Source organism: Gossypium hirsutum, chromosome A03, assembly GCF_007990345.1.
Source record: "Gossypium hirsutum isolate 1008001.06 chromosome A03, Gossypium_hirsutum_v2.1, whole genome shotgun sequence".
Classification (NCBI taxonomy): Eukaryota; Viridiplantae; Streptophyta; class Magnoliopsida; order Malvales; family Malvaceae; genus Gossypium; species Gossypium hirsutum.
This window is the reverse complement of record NC_053426.1, coordinates 98,012,704-98,021,416: the sequence shown is the minus strand read 5'-3', so window position 1 is coordinate 98,021,416 and position 8,713 is coordinate 98,012,704.

Sequence of the window (8,713 nt, the reverse complement as noted above, 5' to 3'; positions counted from 1 at the left end):
GAGTGAAAGTACCGGTAATAACATCTGGGGAAGAAGCCTCCTTGTGAGCTCGTATAGCATATGCTCTAGCAGGTGCACGAGCCTCAGATCGAACCGTTGTATCTTTCATCCCTTTCTGACTACCACTCACATTACTCGAATGTTGGGGTGGTCTACCTCATGCTGACATGGTACTCAGTTTCGCGTTCTGAACAGTGTTTTACTCGGCTAACATCGGACAATCTCGGATAAAATGATCCATCGATCCACATTTAAAACATGACCGATCATGCAATCTACAATTTCCAGAATGCCATTTACCATAATGCTTACACTCGAGTTTTTTCTACCAACCATTGCCAACACTAGCAATCGAAGTGGCTCGTGAACTCACAGGAGGTCGGTCTCGATCTCGTCTAGAAAAGTCCGAAGTAGCTTTAATTCGACTAGAATCATCTTTGAACTTCTTCGATGTTAAGTCAAAAGTATTGCTCGGTGATCTTTTACGGGAATCTCTGGCTTCAAAATCAGCTTTTCTTTTCTCTTTCCCAAGCTCTTCAGCTTTGCAAGCTCACTCAACAAGTACCACGAACTCTTTAATTTCAAGTATACCAACCAGCAATTTAATGTCTTCATTTAAACCGTCTTCAAATCTTTTACACATGATAGCTTCGGTTGAAACAAATTCATGAGCATATCGATTAAGTCTCACAAATTTCCGCTCATACTCGGTTACGGTCATACAACCCTGTTTCAATTCCAAAAATTCTTTACGTTTCTGGTCGATAAATCTCTGGCTGATGTATTTCTTACTGAACTCCACTTGAAAGAATTCCCAAGTCACTATCTATTTGAGGACCACTGATACTAGTGTATTCCACTAGTGATATGTAGTGTCTCGTAATAAAGATATGGCACACTTTAAACATTCATCTGGAGTACATGATAACTCGTCGAACACATGGATAGTATTATCGAGCCACAACTCGGCCTGCTCAGCATCATCATCATCATTAGCCTTAAACTCTTCGGACCTGTGTTTTCTGATTTTATCTACAGGAGGTCTGTTAAATCTCATCAAATCAATCATCGGAGGTATCACAAGTATCGAAGATGGATTATTCGAGGGTGGAGGTCGTTGTACAGCCGGATTAGTGCGGATATACTGAGTAAACCATTCATTCATTATTTGGTAGAAGGCTTGTTTAGCCTCCCCCTCATGGCTACTCAAGATAGATCGTGATTCAACTAGCCCTGTCCCATACGCAGGAGTAGGTGCTACGTTCTCAACATCATCAGCCACAGCTGTATCGGGATCCATTTACTATATAAAAGCACATTTTCAAATGTCAGAAGTTATCACACAATCGCAATAAAAATTTTGGCATGTATAGCTAAACTCACACACGCTACGTTAGTCCTAAAATTGACTAAACCGTAGCTCTGTTACCAATAATATGTAACACCCCTAACCCGTATCCGTCGCCAGACTCGGGTTACGAGGCATTACTATGCAAAAACATAATTCTAAACTTTCACGAATTCAGACATATTACATTATCATTAATCATTTATACATTAGCAAATATATACATACACATATATTTTCATTATATACCAAACATCATTCGAATTCACAAACATGTACATGTATATATATACATATAATTAATATTTTTCAAAAATTTATATAATTCCCATAGTATACTTTTACACAAAATCACTATTCAATTGGTTATTTAACATTGTTTCACTTACAAGCCTTATTAAGCAAAAAAATCTTAATAATTCACCATTATTTAACTTCATAACTAAATTAGTACTCATACATTTTTTTTATGCAAACCGAACTAAACTAATCTATGCATATTCGAACATATGCACGCCTCATGTCATACATATCTAAAAATACATTAAACATGCTTAACATTTGAGCTCATGTTTGTAAATGAATAAACATACACCAAAATCAAATAGTCAGACCATATTTATTCATATTTATACACATCAAGATCGAATGATCAACCACAACCAATCCCACTTATCACTTCAAGCTATTTCCAACATATATAGAACCATTCACCTTTACTTTTCATTCATTTCACATAACATTAAAATCAAAACAAAATAAACCATTACAAAACATAACCAAAACCAAGCTTTAAAGTTAAGCCATATTCGCATAGCTCAATTTATACATATACAAAGTTGAACAAAATACATATTAGCCTTTACATGCCAAAAAGTTAAAAATAGACTTTTTAAAAGTACCAAAAGTTAACGTTAGTGTGGATGACTTCGATAACGATCCCCGAGCTAGAAACTTACAACCAAAATCTATAAAACAGAATAACAAGAATGCACAGAGTAAGCTAACTTAGCTTAGTAAGCCTTAAGCAAATTAAACAACTCATTGTATAATCAAAACATTCAAACTAACCAAATTATTCCCATAATGCTATACTTTATCTTAATGAAATACCTTGGCCGAATGTTCACAATCAATTATATAACAACATATAAATATTTCCTATATAACTAAATATTCAAGATTAATTATATCATCACATAGTCACTTATATATAAAGCCGAATATACAAGGTTGATCATAACATCACATGTAGCTGAATATAAAAATTAAATAAAACATCACATGTAACCTATAGTTCAAAATTCAATAGTACATCATATATGGCCGAATATGCACATTCAAGTTAACTTCACATGTAACCGAGTATACAAGTTCAATATAAGCTCACATGTGCTTACCTTTTTGGCCGAAAAAATACAATGCAAAATTTAGCTCAATTTCATTTGCTCAATATCCACAATAGCTTGAATTCTTATAATATAGACTTGAAAACAAATCACCGGTATAAAAGCTGCTAGGCGTAAGCCTGAATCACCCACCGGCACAAGGCCTGCTAGACCCAAGGTCTGACATTTATTCACCCACACTAAGCCTACTAGGCACAAAGCCCGGTCAAAGTCACCAGCACAAGGCTTGCTAGGCTTAAAGCCCGAATATCACAAATATAGAATCATTCCAAAACATTTCATATATCGAATTATACAATATTCTATGTAACACATACCACTTCCAAAGGTTTTAAATCAGTCAAATGAAACTCAATCACAATAATTCAATGATACATCACATTCAGCTATTATACTAATAGATTATGAAATTTGAATCATTGCAGTAAAACATTCTATGTTCAAAATAAGCCATGTTTAATTACTTAAAGACTTACCTCGGATATCGACGGACGTTACAAATCGGCTATTTTTGTTTTTCCCCGATCCAAGTCTGATTTCCTTTGTTCTTGATCTATATAATTTCAAATTAACCTCATTTAAACACAATTTCATTCAATTTAATCCAACAACACATAAATAGGAAAATTACCATTTTACCCCTAATATTTCACATTTTTTACAAATTAGTCCTAATTGTATAAAACACAAAATACTCAAAATATCATCACATCATAGCTAGGCCGAATCTTCCTTATGTCCATACTAATCCATACATTCTAATTATTTTGCATTTTAGTCCTTCAATTTATTATTTTTGCAATTTAGTCCTATTAACTAAAAATCATCAAAAACTCCAATACAAAACATGTTAATCTAAAACATATTTTTGATATTTCATCATCAAACATCACAAAACACAAATATTCATCAATGGCATAACTCAAACTATTTACCAAAATCAAAAATTCAAGCATGGGCCGGGTAGTACTCGAAGCAACGATCTCAAAAATGTAAAAATTATCAAAAATCGAAACCAAACTAACCTTGAATCAAGCTTGAAATTGGCCAAAAATCACAAAGCTCTTGATTCTTTTTCTTTTATCAAGTTTCAGTGATGGAATATAGTGAATATAATTTTTATTTTATGTTTTAATATATTGTATGTTAACATTTAACATATTTTATTTATTTAACCTTAGAAAAATAATAACATAAACATATACATTAAGGGTACATTCGGCCATCACTAATATAAAAGATTATTTGCAACATAAATACTCCATATTTAAATACTCCATATACATTAAAAGCCCGTTATAGAATCTAGAGCATCCTCATCCTCTCGGCAACGTGCAACATAAACCAGTGCCGATTGCCTCGCCTCAGTATAACCAACACCTCTGCCCGGTGCTCTGCGACCACGGCCCAAACCATTACCACCCCTGGCCTGACCACAACCTCTCGATGGCTACTGAACACCTCTCTATGGCTGACTCATGCCCATATACCAATAGCTTGCATCTGATCGGGCCTCCACGAACAATCTTTAACCCGATGCTCCAATGATTCACACCTCATACATGCACCCAACTTCCTCCAACACTCACCCTGATGGCGTTTTCCACAATCAACACTGGATTGCGATCCAGCGGTAGCAGCAAGGGCCCTAACTTTGATATATCCATCATCTCTGGGCTTTTTCTTAAACCTCTGAAAAGAATTTGAGGGTTCAGCATCCCTCTTACCTCTATCTTTCTCTCTGTTCTGGCGCTCAGCACGCGTCACATCCTCGACGATTTTTGCCTTGTCAACCAGTGCTGCAAAATCCCGCTCCCTCTTAGGAGCTATCAAAACTCTTAGACCATCCCTAAGGCCATCCTCAAATTGAACACACTGCTTGAATTCTATTGCCACTATTCCAAGTGCATAACGGCTCAATCGTAAAAATTTAGCCTCATATTCAACCACTATCCTATCTCCTTGAGTTAAGTAGAAATTCCTTTCTACGGGCATCCACATAGCTGACACCCACAAATTTATCTTGAAAAGTAGTCTTGAAAAACTCCCAGGTCAAATGATTGGCTTGAGTGCCCTCTTTGATGGTAAGCCACCACTGGTAAGCTTCGTCTCTCAGTAGAGATACTGCACCTTTTAACTTCTGATCAGGGGTACAGTCAAGGTCACCCATGATCCTTTCTGTAGCCTTTATCTAATATTCAGCCACATTAAGGGCAACTCTAGTAATACCCCTAAATATCTCTGTCCCATTAGACCTGAGTCATTCTGTAACCAACCCACAGCCCACATTACCAGTACCAGGCCCAGCGACCTTTTCCAAAATTCTTAACATCTCTTGGGACAGTGCATTGTCCCCAACCACTTGATTCTGAGCCCCTGTCTCAGCCATAAGTGAAGCTGATGCCTCTCTAACTTCCTCATTAGGCTGGTGTCCAACAGACGAAGACCCAGCCCGAGCACCTCAGGGCCTCTGCAGTGGCCTCTACCACGAGTACCCCTAGTGCTCATTATCCACTCGTGCTTTTATTTGTATTAAAATTTTTATGCCAATCAGTTATTATTCTAGTGTTTATTTCAGATGTTTTATGAACAGTATTATTCTAGAGTTCGTTTCAGCAATTCACCGTTCAAAGTTTACTCTAACTAAAGAGGCTTTCATACAGTTTTTACTACCTAAAATAGTCTTAGTAATATTTCAATAAAAATAGTCAGAAGACTTACAAGATCGCCACGGAGACTCAGTGTACCACTCCTTTAGTAAAACATTTCCATAATTTTGAAAACACAAACCCACAGTCGAGTTTTGTAACCTGGCTCTGATACCACTAAATGTAACACCTCAAACCTGGCCTGGACGTTATGGCTGAATCTGTGATGTGACATTGGAGTGTTTTTCCAAAACAAAAATTGACAAAATCTGTTTTTCATAAACACTTCTTTAGATTCTAAATAAAAGGTTAAGGTGACTAGTTCTTTGTGAAAACTCAAGTTATTTAAGCAAAATATTAATTATACTAGTTCCTCAAATTTTTAAAACAGTGTTCGTTATAGAAGCTTTTAAAAATGTATGGCGTAAGCGTGATAATTTCAGAAAAATATTAGTTTATGCTTTCTGGAAAATACGAGTCCTATTATTAACATGTAAAATTAAAGTAATTAAATCTCCAAATTAAAATAAACTTTAAAATGCCTTATTACATAACGAAAACCCAATATCAATTAAAATCTAAATTATAGTATTTTAAATAAATTAACTACGTTGAGTGGCCACCTTCGAGTCCTCCGTCGCCTCGATCTGTCTAAGCCTGGGGATTTCATGCAAGATAACAGATGGGTGAGTTTAAGAAAACTTAGTGTGTGAAATCCCAGAATAACAAACAATCAGAGCAAACGCAATTTGGGTCTAAGCCCGTTAGTTCGGGTTAGGGCCTTAGCCCCTTTTTTAGTAACAGTATCAGTATGGGCCTAAGCCCATTTCAGTAACAGAGGCAGTCTGGGCCTTAGCCCATTTCAATACAGTATGCAAACAAAGCATCCTACCCAATCCAACCATTACACACCATCTCCGTACCAGCCCTACACACCATGTGGGGATAAAATCGACCCACCCAACCCTACACACCAAGTCGTACCGATTTCTGTACTAAAACAGTATTTGCAGCAGAGCTGCTAGTAATAGGCTTTTAGCCTTTCAATACACTTCCTCCAAAATCATATATCCCACCCCATGTAATGCACTATAGTATCATATGTGTATGCAAAAATGTCATGCTAAAAAACAGTCATACATAATACAAGGGTATTTCAGTCAATTTACCTCACAGGGTTATATTGGTCATTTCATCAGTATAGGGTCTAAGTATACTTGCCGACCCAACAGTAAGTCCACAGTCATCTTAGGCGACCTGTGCAACCTTAATAGTCAAACAGTGATAATGGGCCTTCAGTCCATATTAAGGGCCCATGTGGGCCCCTACTCTCATATGACCCACTTAGCCTAGAAATGGCCTTAACCATGTAGTTTACACAGCCTAGCCCACAATCTACCACACTTGTGTGATTTTTTCGTATGCGGCCTGTGGGCCCATTAGGCCCAATTCAGCCCAAATTGGCCCAATACCATTTCGACCCATGAAATCGATCAAGGCCATTTCATCGACCACACGGCCTCGTTTTACTACTCTACATGCCACATGGGCAGCCACATGCCAGTGTGGTGTCGACAACCTACTTTTTGGCATTTCGACTTTTTGCCGATCTATGCTAATAGCAGTGTGATTCCACACACCTGTTTTGGAGTTGTAACTGAACCACTTCTGAATCGAGAACCTATGATCAACCACAACCCCTCATTAGTACAAATCCATCGTTAAACCAAACCAATATATCGAAAAGGATTCAACAAATTCACTGACACTTACCAATCCAATAATCGTAGAATCCCACTGACTTAACCCCCACGTACTGCTCTAAAACTTTGCCCTTCACGAGAAATATTGGATCGATTGGTAAGTATTTTAAATCCCATATGGAATACATTGTACTTAAATCACTTACCCGAAAAATGGATAGACTACTTGCAAAGAGAGGGGTAATCGGCCCAAGCTTCCATTATAGGATCCACGCCCCTAGCATGATTTGGCAAAACACAATCGTTAGAGGAAGAACCTATATTCGGCCCCCAAAGAGAAAGAGAAGGGAAAGCCAAAACTTACTTAGCAAAGCCAATCGAAGTTCAACTAGAAAGATCAATAATAAAGTGATCAAAACATACTCTTGCCACTAGACCAGTGAACTTTAGCAATTGTAAATCAAGAAGATTCGACCACAGCAAGAAGAACAAGATTTGAGAGAGAAGCGTATGGATATTCGGCCCCACAGAGAAAGAAACAATGAGAACGAACAAGGAAATATTTGGCTTCAGAGAAAAGGAAAAGAATGAGAAGAAGATGCTCAATCAGCCAAAGAAGAAGAAGAATGAGAGTTAAGATACCACTTGGGTATATGGCCAAAGAAAATAAGAGGCTGTGAGGTTTTCAAAAGTATACGACTAAAGCCAAAAAAGAAATAAAGTTGCCAAAAACTCGAAGTATAGAAATTGGGATTGACCTAAAGCTAGCTAACACAAATCGGCATCCCAAGCCTATAGCCGAATTTTTTAACTGAAAGTACTCCAAAAATTCGGTCAACCTTCAACACACTAAACACCTCCCCACTCCCTACACAAACGAACACTCAAAGGGAGTCTAAAGTCCCTATTCGGCACAACATCTTGTCACCCCTCAACTCCCCACAATCACCTCCCCAAAATCCTCCACCAATCACTCAACCGATCAACTCCTATCCATATCCCCAAATTTACTCTTAGAATCTTGGCTACACAGTGCCACATCCCCTCAAACACCCTAACTGCCCAAGCTTCAAAGTTTCAGTGATATACAACCATCTACACGGTACAATAGCAAAAAATACATCCCTTGCATGCAGTAAGACTCAAACTCAAGTCCCTTAGCATATGCAACACACCACTTACCACTAGGCTAGCAGGCTCTTTATGCCATGCTACCCTCACAATAATTTAAAAGTCTACTAGTTGGTGACAAGGGTTTATTCAAATAGAAGCAAAATTTTTGCTCAAGCCAAGGCTTGAACTCATGACTTCCAGACACTCCCAAAGCACCAAACCACTAAGGCAACATACATCCACATCACAAACACACAAAAATAAATTTAACAGGGGTTTTTGGGATTTGGGGCATTACATGATAACTCGATACTTACTTATTACTTGATAACAACTGTATACACTTGTACAAACCCGAGTGCTACCAGTTTTTGGCACCGTTTTCGGGGATTGTCAACTGTTTCCATAGTCATTTTTTGTGAAATTATTTATTTCCAATTTGGTTATTCCCAACATTACTAACTTATTGTTTTTTGTTTTGTGATTTTCTTC